The 14,473-nt window shown below is 37.5% G+C and overlaps 1 pseudogene; it reads left to right on the forward strand.

The window, feature by feature from the left end:
- Nucleotides 1-8,753: 8,753 nt before the first annotated feature.
- LOC129561905 (sentrin-specific protease 8-like) lies at nt 8,754-9,389 on the forward strand (annotated as a pseudogene).
- Nucleotides 9,390-14,473: the final 5,084 nt, after the last annotated feature.

Raw genomic sequence — 14,473 nt, forward strand, 5'->3', positions numbered from 1 at the left:
GACATGATACCTAAAGGAAAAGGAAACCCAAGAAACCAGATATACATCAAAATTTATTAAAATCGAAAACTTTTATGCTTCAAAGGACACTACTAAGAAAGAAAACAGAGACAAATTGTACAGTGGAAAAAGTACTTACGAATTATATGTCTGAAAAAAGTCTGGTACACAGGAAAAATAAAGGATATTTACAAATCAACAATCAAAAAACAAGAAACCCAATTAAAATGGGAAAAAATCTTAAACAGGAATTTTCCAAAGAAGTTATATAAATGTCCAACTAACACTATCAAAGAAGAGTGGCTAAATTGAAGTGAAGGATTAAGTTGCAATCTTAAGAACTCAGGTGTTTGATGCTACATATGCAATATCATGGCCTTCCCTTGTGGCTTAGCTGATGAAGAATCCACCTGCAATGCAGGAGACTGGGGTTTAATCCCTGAGTTGGGAAGATCCCCTGGAGTAAGGGAAAGGCTACCCACTCTAGTACTTTGGCCTGGATACAGTCCATGGAATTGCAAAAAGCCAGACATGACTGAACAACTTTCACTTTCACTTTAATGCAATATCATACTGGCTTTTTTTTTCTTTCCTAGAATTATCAATTTTTCAACATTTTTTCCAATAACTATCTTCCAGCAATAAATAAAACCATAGCATGATAGGAATCATATTCATCTGTTTGTATTTTAGTTTTTGATTATATGTTATGGTATATTTTCAAACATTTGTTAGCTAAATATGTGAACTGGAACAAAAGTCTTATCAAAATCAGGATGATTTGGGAAACCACAAGAACTTGCATATCATCAAAATGAGATTACAGGCAAGATGTCAGTTCCTCCCAACTTGATCTATAGATTCACTGCAATCCTAGTCAATACCCTAGGCAGTTATTTTATGAATATTCACAAACTGATTTTAATATTTATAGGAAGAGGCAAAAGACACACAAGTCAACAATACTGAAATAAAAAAAAAATGGAGAACTGATGCTACCCAACATCAAGACTGTCTGTGAAGCTACAATAATCAAGGCAGTGTAGTATTGGCAAAAGAATAGACAAATATATCAATAGAGATCTCAGAAATGAACCCCCCAAAAATACTTAACTAATATTTGACAATGGAGCAAAGGTAACACAATAAAACAAAGACAATTTTGTCAACAAATGATGCTCAAATAACTACAAATTCACATGCAGAAAAGATGAATCTAGATTCAAACCTTACCTCTTTCATTAAAAACTAATTTAAACTATTTAAGAAGAGATCTAAATGTGAAATGTAAAACTATAAAATTCCTAGACGATAACATAGAAGGAAATCACATGACATTGGCAATGGTAATGCCTTTTTAGATAGTCTAATTTCCTAAATGTAGGCATCTTAGGTGGTACTGCTGCCCATAAATAAATATACATTATAGACATAATTGAAAATGAAAAACTTAAAATGAAAATGTATGCTCTGCAAAGACAATATAAATAGAATTAGAAGACAAAGCATAGCTAGGAGAAAATACTTTCAAAAGACACATTGATAAAAGCTTGTCATACACAATATACAAAGAACTCTTAAAATTCAACAATATGAAAACATACAACCTGATTAAGAATGGGCCAAACACCTTAACAGACACTTCACCAAAGAAGATGTACAGATGGTAAATAAATAAGGAAAAGATGCTCTATATCATGTCACTAGGGAAATGCAAATTAATGCAGAATGGGGTGCCAATACTCACTCTTTCTATGGACAATATCCAGAACACTGACAATACCAAATGGTGGTAAGGATTTGAGGCAACGGGAACTCAAATTCATTGTAAACTATGGTACATCTTAGACAAAGAGATACTAGGGTTAAAAAATAAGCTATCAAGTAATGGCGAGTATGGGGAATCTTAAATGCATATTATTAAGTGAAAGAAGCTGATCTGAAAGACTACAAATTGTATTATTCCAACTACCTGACGTTCTATAAAAAATAAAACTGTGGAGACAATAAAATATCTTTGGTTGCTATGGGGTTGGTGTTGGGAAAAATGAATAGGCAGAGCACTATTTTTAGGGCAGTGAAATTACTCTGTATGATATATCGATGGATATATGTCACTGAACACTTGTCTAAGCCCATAAAATGATAACAAGAGTAAATTGCTAAGATACACCATGGACTTTGTGTGATTTTTATGTGTCAATATAGTTTAATCCTTGGTAAAAATTGTACTACTCAAGTGAGTGATGCTGATAAGAGAGGAGGCTATGCAGGTGGTATATGATATAACTCTGTACTTTCCTTTAAATTGTGTTGTAAACTTTGTTAAACTTTGTTAAAACTTCCCTGAAGATAGTCTTACAACTGTTACATAATGTAACAATGTTTTATTTTTAAGAAATGCAACTATGAACTATTTTAGAAAGATTCAAATTTATTCTCTCAATTACCTGTGGAACCTTAGAAAATTCTATAAACCACTTGGGGATTCATGTTTTTCACACAAAAGAGAAAATGAATTCATATCTAAAAGATATCTCCAGACTAAATAGTCTCTTTGTTCTACATCTACATCCTTCTTTAGAGAAAGTCTCTCTCTCTCTCTCTTTTTTTTAAGACAGAGAGACTGTCATAGGTAGCACCTTATCTCGATGTGTCTGGAATTGAAAGCTTGACTGTTTTAAGTTCTCCTACAAATGGACCTTACAGAGCTTCTTTGGTATTCTAGAAGGGAGAAATAGAACTCTTAAAACTCAGGCTTCCCCAAAACATCCACTATATGTTTGCATTTTCTTTGATCACATTTCTCCATCGACCTGTCATGTGCTTCAATATGTCATAGTTTCTCATTTTCAAGTCTAAGTTATAAAAACTTTTCCTTAACATTCACAAAAATAAATGACTTCTCATTCCTTATAAACCCAACAGTATATGTATCCTCATGCCATTATATTATGTTAATTAATTTATCTCCCTTTTCAAGACCAGAGACTTAGAGGATGGTATTTTGTCATGTGGATAGCTGGCTTATTAACATTTGGCATTAATAAGTACATAGTAAATATTTACATGTTTGTGAATAATAGGATAATTAAATTAAGTAATTTTGTATGGCAATTTATTCTCAAACATTATTTATTTAAATAAATAAATAAATGTTACATCTAGGGCTTCCCTGATGGCTCAGTCAGTAGAGTCTGTCTGTATGTGAGAGACCCGGGTTATGGAGACCCGGCTTATATTTGAAAGCTATAAAACTTGTGCTCCAATAGAATGGAAAGTATTGAAGATAAATGAGAGAAAAGATCACAGGTCTACCTCTGAAATGCTAATGACTTAAATAAGCATGAAAAACTAGAAAGCTTCATCATTATTACAACTATAAAATATAAACAACAGAGAGTATTCTCAACACACTAACTCTAAGGTTAAAAGAAAAAATTGATACTGGGAGAAATTACAGTGCAGTTTGTGACACTGTATTTTTAAGACAACTACTTGCTACTCACGTTAGGCAAAAAAAAAAAAAAATCTCATTTTCCTCAATTTCATATTGAATTTCAGTTTTTATATATCAATGCATGCACTTTTCAACTGAGTTGGGAAGTAACAAACAGAATTAGCTTGGTTCTTTATAAGTTGCCACAGACATTTTACTGGCAATCGCCCATCTTACCACAAAACATGAAGAAAGTTCCATATTCTGAATCCAGCCTATAATTCTGGGCAGTTCTGGAAAGGCCAGTAGTATGTGGTAGAGAGTTTCTATGTTCAGTGTTATCTTAAATATACCCCCTTTTCAGGTGCCATCTGCTTTTTAAACATTTTTATTCAACTGAAATGAAACCAGTTTTCAGAGATCCTGATATCTCACTTGTGTAACTGTTGACATTTCTGGTTCACAATGCATCTACATATTTACCTTGAAGGCCACAGAAGATACTGAAACAAGAAAGGGGAATAGGAAATATTTAACTTTGACAATTGCCCTCTGGACCTGTGAATATCATTTTCAGGTCTGGGCAATTATTGTGCAATGTTAGCCAAATATTTATACAAACTCTGTTGGACCCATTTTATTATTTATGCTTTTTTAATTTTCCTTTTTACCTATAACCCAAAGATCATTTTGCATTCTTAAAATCTTGTATAGTGTTAAATACTAGATGGAATATACTCTCCCCACAAATATTGTGACCATCCGCCCTCTTACTATCAAATTATTGGCTTACTCATCCCCCCAAAAATCTATTTCAAACAACTATAGTAACTTTTTTATGTTCTGATATACTTTTCTCCCCAAGGAAAGGCAACATCTTGAAGAATAAAAGAAAGGTTTGAAAATGTTGGACCAAGGAAGTTCGGGAGGATGTGTAGAGAGAGGAGCTAAGTGACTCCTTTTTATCCCTCACTCACCAGGATGTGTGCTGTGTGTAGTCACAGAGGGACCTATTAGTAGAGATGTAGTCTCTGCTTGAGGTTCCTAGTGGTGTCTATTAGCTGGACGCTGAAAGTGAAAGAGGAGAGTGAAAAGGTTGGCTTGAAGCTCAACATTCAGAAAACAAAGATCATGGCATCTGGTCCAATCACTTCATGGGAAATAGATGGGGAAACAGTGAAAACAGTGTCAGATTTTATTTTGGGGGGCTCCTAAATCACTGCGGATGCTGATTGCAGCCATGAAATTAAAAGATGCTTACTCCTTGGAAGGAAAGTTATAACCATCCTAGATAGCATACTAAAAAACAGAGACATTAGTTTGCCAACCAAGGTCCATCTAGTCAAGGCTATGGTTTTTCCCGTGGTCATGTATGGATGTGAGAGTTGGACTGTGAAGAAAGCTGATTGCCGAAGAATTGATGCTTTTGAACTGTGGTGCTGGAGAAGACTCTTGAGAGCACCTTGGACTGCAAGGAGATCCAACCAGTCCATTCTAAGGGAGATCAATCCTGGGTGTTCATTGGAAGGACTGATATAAAGCTGAAACTCCAAAACTTTGGCCACCTCACGTGAAGGGTTGGCTCACTGGAAAAGACTCTGATGCTGGGAGAGATTAGGGGTGGAGGAGAAGGGGACGACAGAGAATGAGATGGCTGGATGGCATCACTGACTCGATGGACATGAGTTTGAGTGAACTCCGGGAGTTGGTGATGGACAGAGAGGCCTGGTGTGCTGTGATTCATGGGGTCTAAAAGAGTCGGACATTACTGAGCGACTGAACTGAACTGAACTGAAAGGCTATGAAGTTATTTCTCTGTATTACTCAAACTCTGTTCCTGTCATGTCTTTTCTCGCCTTTTTCAAGAGCAACTCCATAATATGTTTTTGCTATTAGTCCTTTGTTATGCTCTTCTCTACAGGGTCACTGGGTTGTTCATCACACTTGAGAATTTCCTTCATGTGTAATATTTGTTCATGTATGTGTGTGGTATATACCTCAGGACATGGTTTCAGATCATATTCCCTTATGTGGCAGCTTCAGAGACAAAGGATTTACCATTAGGAAATAAAACTATGTGTTATATATACCAGGGCTTTCCTGTAGCTCAAACAGTAAAGAATCTGCCTGCAATGCCGGAGACCAGGGTTTGATCCCTGGGTTGGGAAGATCCTCTGGAGAGGGGAATGGAGAGCCACTCCAGTATTCTTGCCTGGAGAATCACATGGATAGAGAAGCCTGGCAAGCTACAGTCTGTGGGACTGCAAAGAGTTGAACACAATTGAGCAACTAACACACATGATATTTGCCATCCATGTCAACTCAATCATAACCAAGAAATATTTTTATTTCTGCATCAATGTAAGATTTAATATGCCAGTTTTATTTTTGTCAACCGTCAGATTGCCAGTGCTTAAAACAGAGCTTGTCATATAGTAAATGCTTAATAAATATGTTTAACAAATATATTTCTAGACTTCTAAACCAAAACATTTTTTCTAGGTCTGATCCATGGTGGCTCAGACAATAAAGAATCCACCTGCAATGAGGGAGACCTGGGTTTGGTCTCTGGGTTGGGAAGATTCCCTGGAGGAGGGCATTGCAATCCACTCCAGTATTCTTGCCTGTAGAATCCCTATGGACAGAGGAGCCCCGCAGGCTACATGGGGTCGCAGAGTCGGATATGACTTAGTGAGTAAACACATTCTGCTTATGGATCTTATATTATTAAACATAAATTGTATTTTATTTATAACTAGTACTAACACTAACATGATCCGGAGAAGGCAATGGCAACCCACTCCAGTACTCTTGCCTGGAAAATCCCATAGACGGAAGAGCCTGGTAGGCTACGGTTCATGGGGTCACTAAGAGTTGGACACGACTGAGCGAATTCACTTTCACTTTTCACTTTCATGCATTGGAGAAGGAAATGGCAACCGACTCCAGTGTTCTTGCCTGGAGAATCCCAGGGACAGGGGAGCCTGGTGGGTTGCCGTCTGTGGGGTCGCACAGAGTCGGACAGGACTGAAGCGACTTAGCAGCATCAACAGCAGCAATACTGACATGATCAAATACAGTAAACTGGTATATACATGCTTTCTGAAAGTAGTCTAATTGAGTTCTCATTTGTAATCACATTCAAAGGCATTTTACAGCAGTTAGCTAAATAATTCAAATAGGAAAAGTCATCAGAATATCTTGCTTACAGTGTTAGCTTAATAAATAATATTGAAATGTTAACAGCATTTTAAAAAATTTTCAACATTGAAAATTTCTCAACTAAATTAAAAAACTCTCAACTCAAATTTCAAAACATTATGTTTTGGCACGGTTTACTGTTGGATTATCTTTTTTATACAGAGCTTCTCGGTGTAATCATTTTCATATCACATAAATAATAATATTCATCAGGTCAATGTTTTCACTGATAAGTATCCATTGCAGAAATTACTTTAAGAGCTAAGAGAAAATGAATCTAAGAACAAAACATACTAGAAATTCCTTTGATGGGACAAATGTGTCAAAATGTAAATATATTTTTATTTTTATTTGTATTAAAATATAGTTTACATGGTGTGAAATACACAGCCCTGGCATGTGCAGTTTGATTACTTTTGGTGAATGAAAACACCTGCCAACCATACCACTATCTAATCAAAATACTTAAAAATGTCTGTTACTACCTGATCTTTTCAACAGTTTTTTGGAGCCAGAGTTTATTTTTCTTTAAAGCTTCTCAAGAATCTTTAACATGTCTAGAGCCCATAGCATATCCAAGTTTAAGATGATATTATAGTCAGGTGGCGACTGATGGTGCAGAAGGATCCTGGGTAATCTATACCTCCAAATTTTTTCTTGTATGAAAGTTGATATCTGATGTCTAATATCTTCCAAGAATGAAATATGTCTGACCAGAGAACAAAGATATAAAACCATTTTCAGGTCACAGTATTATTATTTCAGTATAGAACAAATATAAGCATATGCAGAATCTATGTGAAAATCTTTCTTGCATTATTCTTTGAAACCAGGCCCTCAAAAGATCAGTTTGAAAATCTGGGACCATGATGAATCTTACTGATATTAAGTGCAGCTCTTTCATAACTGATATAATCTAACACCCCTCAAGATAAAAATCATTATCTGGATTGTTTTTTTTTTTTTAGCGAAAATCAGACCATCAATATTTTAAAGGTGAAATCCTCCATTAAAATGCTTTAGCTAAATTTTTATTATCAAGTTAGTGGTAGGTTTATGGTATAAATGGTTTAACATTTTGTGGTAGCTTGTGTTTAAGGTTGTGGATCTTAAAAGAAATAACTACTTGTACAAATGGTATGTATCTAAATGACATATACTATTAGAAAAATAAGCTTCTTCTGAACAAAAGCTTTTATTTTTGAACAGGAAATTACAGTAGTGGATGATTTAACTTGGATAAAATAGGTTCCCTAAGATGAAAAGATCTAGATATCCATTTGAGTAACTTAGAGAAAGGAAAAAGACCAACTAGCAAATGTGGCTTAAAGCCTTAGTCATATCTGGTTAACTCTCTTACACTTTGAAAAGAACAGATGAACAGGTTTGCCCTGCCCTGCAAACTTTGCTAGAGTTTATGAATAATTCCATTAGGCGATTTTTAATATTTAATAGAACCAAATTTTTGGCAAATTCTCCACTCATATGTTCAGTTATCCTATACCTATATTATACTCTGATAAAATGTATTTTTGGATTTTTTATTCACACTTTGGCATAGAAGTGAGGTTACACTACTATGAACTACAGTGGTATTGGAACTGTAAGATAATTTAAAATGATGTAGTTCTCCAAGTATGTTAGTCATCATCCTGTATTTGACAAGAAACTCTTGAACCCCCCACAGCTTTCACAGCATATTTGGATAATGCCGTATAATTAAACATTAGGTAAATAAATCTGGGCTTTCCAGGTGGCTTCAGTGGTAAAGAACCCACCTGCCAATGCAGGAGACCTAAGATATATGGGTTTGATCCCGGGGTCAGGAAGAGTCCCTAGAGAAGGAAATGTCAACACACTCCAGTATTTCTGCCTAGAGAATCTCATGGATAGTGGAGCCTGAGAGGCTACAATCCAAGCCAAAAGAAACTATTTCAAAAACACAAGAGAGGAACAGGAGCGGGGAGAAAGATACTAAGGTCTGCCTAAGAAGAGGTCTGTGGGAGAGGCTACAGCAGGAGTCGGGGGAAGAGGCGGCAGGCAGTTGATGGTAGCTATAGAGGGGCTGATACCGGATCTCTCGGGAACCTCTGGAATTTCTGAGAAGCCTTGGTCAGTACAAGATGGACCCAGTAGTCTTGAGTTACATGGACAGTCTACTGCGGCAATCAGACGTCTCACTACTGGATCCTCCAAGCTGGCTCAATGACCATGTTATTGGGTTTGCCTTTGAGTACTTTGCCAACAATCAATTTCATGACTGCTCTGACCACGTCTGTTTCATCAGCCCTGAAGTTACTCAGTTCATCAAGTGCACTGGCAACCCAGCAGAAATCGCCATGTTCCTTGAACCCTTGGACCTCCCCAGTAAGAGAGTTATATTTTTAGCCATCAATGATAATTCCAACCACGCAGCTGGGGGAACCCACTGGAGCTTGTTGGTTTATCTGCAAGATAAAAATGGCTTTTTTCATTACGATTCTTATGGTAGTAGTAACTCATTCCATGCAAAACAGGTAGCAGAGAAACTAGAGGCTTCCTTAGGCAGAAAAGGAAACAAACTGGCCTTTGTGGAAGAGAAAGCCCCTGCTCAACAAAACAGCTATGACTGTGGGATGTACGTGATATGTAACACTGAGGCCTTGTGTCAAAACTTCTTTAGACAACACTAGTTACACTTACTCCTACATACATCACAAAGAAGAGAGAAGAATGGAAAGATCTCATTGCCAGACTTGCTAAAAATTAGCTGTTGAAGTATATTTGACTTTTGAAGTCTCTTTCTGCCTGTCCCCATGTATTGGATGGCTGCAGTCTCAGTGCCTGAGGGAAAATGCCTAGGAGAGGAAAGCTTAGAATGCTTACTTTCTCCTGAGAGAAGTTGTCCTCCACATTATCCTAATGGAAAGTGTCACTTTAACCCTAACTTCAGAGCAGTATGTTCTGTGAAGGTGTTTTCAAAATATGCACCAAAACTGATTAATTTCCTTTTGGGCTCCCTTATCCACATTGGTTTAGTCCAAAGAAAAAAGATTGATCTGTAAAACAAATTGAGAATATGTGAAATTTAGAAGCAAGAAGAAAATCATACAGCAACCAAAAACTTACTGCACAGCCCACATATTGCAAGAGATCAACTAGCTGGAAGCAGATCAAGACCTAACCTAATTCAAGATTGAAGTTTTATCAATTACTCTGTTCTGTGATAACTCTTCCATTCAACAAGCAAAGGCTTTCCCAGCTATTACCTTTGCCAATACTTGATAAAGATGGTGTTAGCCCATAGTCACCCATCTAATTCCTGGAGCACTTTAAGAAAGGGGGAATGTTAAATAACTTTGTTAAAATTAATGTCTGTGGTGGACCTCTTGTTTTGCATCTGAAACTTACTCAAAGTTCGTTTATTTTTGAGATACAAAGGGGAAAAAGTGACCTTTCTCAACTCTTTCACTTAATTCAAAATGCAGACAGTGTAATTTTTGAAATGTGGAACCAAGAGTAAAATGAAATGCTATTCCTTCTAAATTATGGATGTGTTTTTACAGTTACTTCAAATAACAAATGATATGTTTTATATAAAGCCTTTGACTGTGTGGATCACAATAAACTGTGGAACATTCTGAAAGAGATGGGAATCCCAGACCACCTGACCTGCCTCTTGAGAAACCTGTATGCAGGTCAGGAAGCAACAGTTAGAACTGGACATGGAACAACAGACTGGTTCCAAATAGGAAAAGGTGTACGTCAAGGTTGTATATTGTCACCTTGCTTATTTAACTTATATGCAGAGTATATCATGAGGAACGCTGGGCTGGAAGAAGCACAAGCTGGAATCAAGATTGCCGGGAGAAATATCAATAACCTCAGATATGCAGATGACACCACCCTTATGGCAGAAAGTGAAGAGGAACTCAAAAGCCTCTTGATGAAAGTGAAAGAGGAGAGTGAAAATGTTGGCTTGAAGCTCAACATTCAGAAAACAAAGATCATGGCATCTGGTCCCATCACTTCATGGGAAATAGATGGAAGAACAGTGGAAACAGTGTCAGACTTTATTTTTTTGGGCTCCAAACTCACTGCAGATGCTGATTGCAGCCATGAAATTAAAAGACGCTTGCTCCTTGGAAGGAAAGTTATGACCAACCTTGATAGTATATTAAAGAGCAGAGACATTACTTTGCCAACCAAGGTCCGTCTAGTCAAGGCAATGGTTTTTCCCGTGGTCATGTATGGATGTGAGAGTTGGACTGTGAAGAAAGATGATCGCCGAAGAATCGATGCTTTTGAACTGTGGTGTTGGAGAAGACTCTTGAGAGTCCCTTGGACTGCAAGGAGATCCAACCAGTCCATTCTAAAGGAGATCAATCCTGGATGTTCATTGGAGGGACTGATGCTGAAGCTGAAACTGCAATACTTTGGCCACCTCATGCGACGAGTTGACTCACTGGAAAAGACTCTGATGCTGGGAAAGGTTGGGGGCGGGAGGAGAAGGGGACGACGGAGAATGAGATGGCTGGATGGCATCACCAACTCTGTGGACATGAGTTTGAGTGAACTCCGGGAGTTGGTGATGGACAGGGAGACCTGGCGTGCTGTGATTCATGGGGTCGCAGAGAGTCGGACACGACTGAGCGACTGAACTCTATTCTTTATGAGGATTAGATTGCAAGTATATGAGACTTAGCCAAAGATTAGCTTCAGTTGTGAAACTTATAATTTCAGCTACCTTCCTAGCCTTACCCTGCCCCCAGCCCTCATTGGCTTAAAATAACCTCACCACTCAGTGACCACAGAGGCAATAACCCAGTTCCTTTTAGTCAGGAAGGGAAAACCCAGTAAGTGTAAATAAGTACAGGTCACACAGCAGGCATAAGTTGAAACTAAAAGTCAAAGAGAAAGCTACCAAAAGTTATCAAGTCAGTATAGTTGAAATAAATAAATGGAAGCTGGGAGCAGGAAATAAATTAGGAACAGGCAATCAGGCATAGAGGTGGAATAGGGAGGGAGGAATAGCAAAAGGACACAATTGCTGAAGCCAGGAGTGTAGATAATGATAAGGCAATATTGTTTCAATAACTGTTGGCTTAGTCATATAGTCTAGACTGAAAAGCTCAGATTCTTCTCTGGAAAAAGTTGTTGTCTTTCTGATAATGATAGTGTAAAGTATATCTAGATGTCAGATAGTCTCCCTCTTAAAACAGTACCTATGGGAACAATCTTTCCTGTCTCCCTAAGATTCATCCCAGAAAGAAATTTTTTGACCTGAACTAGTACAGTCTTAAAAATTAAAACCAAAGTTCTCCTTTTCCAGATACATAGCATGATTGGATTGTACCACAGGGTAGTCTACTGAAAAAGTTTGAATATGTCATTTGTGTTAGCATTGTAAATGATAAGAGAACTTAAGAGTCTACTTGTAATATTTTACTCAATAGCAGCCTGTAAGTTATACACCTGCATAACCATATACCTGCAGATGCTGATTGCAGCCATGAAATTAAAAGACGCTTGCTCCTTGGAAGGAAAGTTATGACCAACCTTGATAGTATATTAAAAAGCAGAGACATTACTTTGCCAACCAAGGTCTGTCTAGTCAAGGCAATGGTTTTTCCCGTGGTCATGTATGGTTGTGAGAGTTGGACTGTGAAGAAGGCTGATCGCCGAAGAATCGATGCTTTTGAACTGTGGTGTTGGAGAAGACTCTTGAGAGTCCCTTATACTGCAAGGAGATCCAACCAGTCCATTCTAAAGGAGATCAATCCTGGATGTTCATTGGAGGGACTGATGCTAAAGCTGAAACTGCAATACTTTGGCCACCTCATGCGACGAGTTGACTCACTGGAAAAGACTCTGATGCTGGGAAAGGTTGGGGGCGGGAGGAGAAGGGGACGACGGAGAATGAGATGGCTGGATGGCATCACCGACTCTGTGGACATGAGTGTGAGTGTACTCCGGGAGTTGGTGATGGACAGGGAGGCCTGGCGTGCTGTGATTCATGGGGTCGCGGAGAGTCGGACACGACTGAGCGACTGAACTGAACTGAACTGAACCATATACCTTGATGTTACATGGTACATAATAGGAAAAAGATCTTTTGTTGGTATTGTGTTCCCTTGTTTTAGAGTCAGAAAGATCCAGTGTGCAAAGTTCAGCTTCAAAATGTTCAGTAGTTAAGCAGGTTATTCAGAGTAGGATTGAGCAATTACCACACTGAACCATGCTGCTTTCAGATATCTTGTTATTTTTATTTTTTGCTGTATCCATATTGACTATATGATTTAATAAGTATTCCATTGAAGTGGCAAAGTAGAATTTCTCAGTCATGTGACTGTTTACTGATACTAAATTTTTTCTGCCAGCACTTAGAAAATGTTTAAAGAAATTTACACCCCATTGTGTGGGAAAGAGCATGAATGTTCTAATCAGTCCAAGCAGTATCAGTTATAAACTTATAGTCTCGGTCAGGTTTGAGATTCAGTAGCCTCATCTGCAAAATGAAATTGTATTTGATTTTACCAAAAAAAAGAAAAAAAAAAAAAAACACAAGAGATGATAAGGATGAGTTCTTGACAAATAATTGAAAATGCAGAAACTTTCCTGAACTAGTAGTTTTGTGTGTAGTATGTGTGGATGTGTACCTGCAGACTTTACATATTTTCCTAAATATTAGCAGTATCATAGTAAGTGTTTCAAAATAAAACTAAGGGAAATGAATAAAATAACCTCAATGTTTCCTAAGAAATATGAGAAAATATTGGAATTTTACTGAAATAAAGGCAACTTGAAATGTATTCAGATATTTATAATAAAAAATAATATTTATAATATGAAGTAATAAGAAGGCAGAAGGGATGAATGCTAGTAAAGAAATCAAATGGCCAAATCACCAAGGGAAATAAAATTTAAAAGATGAAAATAACACATACAAAGCTACAAAAGGAAATTTAATCTCCATGTGCTCTCCAAGCCCTCATTTTTGGTTATCTGCATGATATCTCTACTTGACTATCCTGCTGACACTTAAAACTTAACATGTCTATAGACAAATTCATTAGTTTCTCTGTCTTTTCTGTGTTCCCATCACTGTCAATATCATCATTATACTCCTAGCTCATCAGGCTATTAAATGTACAGTCATCATTGATTTCTTCTTGTCCTGAGTCAGCCATATGCCATCTATCAAAAGTCTTCTTCTAAAGAATTTTTTCAAATTTGGTACCTACTTTCATTTTCCCGTGGTCATGTATGGATGTGAGATTTGGACTATGAAGAAAGCTGATCGCCGAAGAATCGATGCTTTTGAACTGTGGTGTTGGAGAAGACTCTTGAGAGTCCCTTATATTGCAAAGAGATCAAACCAGTCCATTCTAAAGGAGATCAATCCTGGATGTTCATTGGAGGGACTGATGCTAAAGCTGAAACTGCAATACTTTGGCCACCTCATGCGATGAGTTGACTCACTGGAAAAGACTCTGATGCTAGGAAAGGTTGGGGGCGGGAGGAGAAGGGAACGACAGAGAATGAGATGGCTGGATGGCATCACCGACTCTGTGGACATGAGTTTGAGTGAACTCCGGGAGTTGGTGATGGACAGGGAGGCCTGGCGTGCTGTGATTCATGGGGTCGTGGAGAGTCGGACACGACTGAGCGACTGAACTGAACTGAACTGAACTTCAGTTATTACAATCAGAACCCCTTCCTGTGTCATAGCTACTCTTCTGGAATAACCACGATAAAAATGTGTCTGTAAAAACCACTGTTAAATTGTATCTATCTTCTTTTATGTAACTTTTTAAGTAATAGTAAGAATTATTTTCATGATTTAATGACTTC

The sequence above is a fragment of the Moschus berezovskii genome, chromosome 5 (genome assembly GCF_049115385.1).
Source record: "Moschus berezovskii isolate FMDL1 chromosome 5, NW_MosBer_1.0, whole genome shotgun sequence".
Lineage (NCBI taxonomy): Eukaryota > Metazoa > Chordata > Mammalia > Artiodactyla > Moschidae > Moschus > Moschus berezovskii.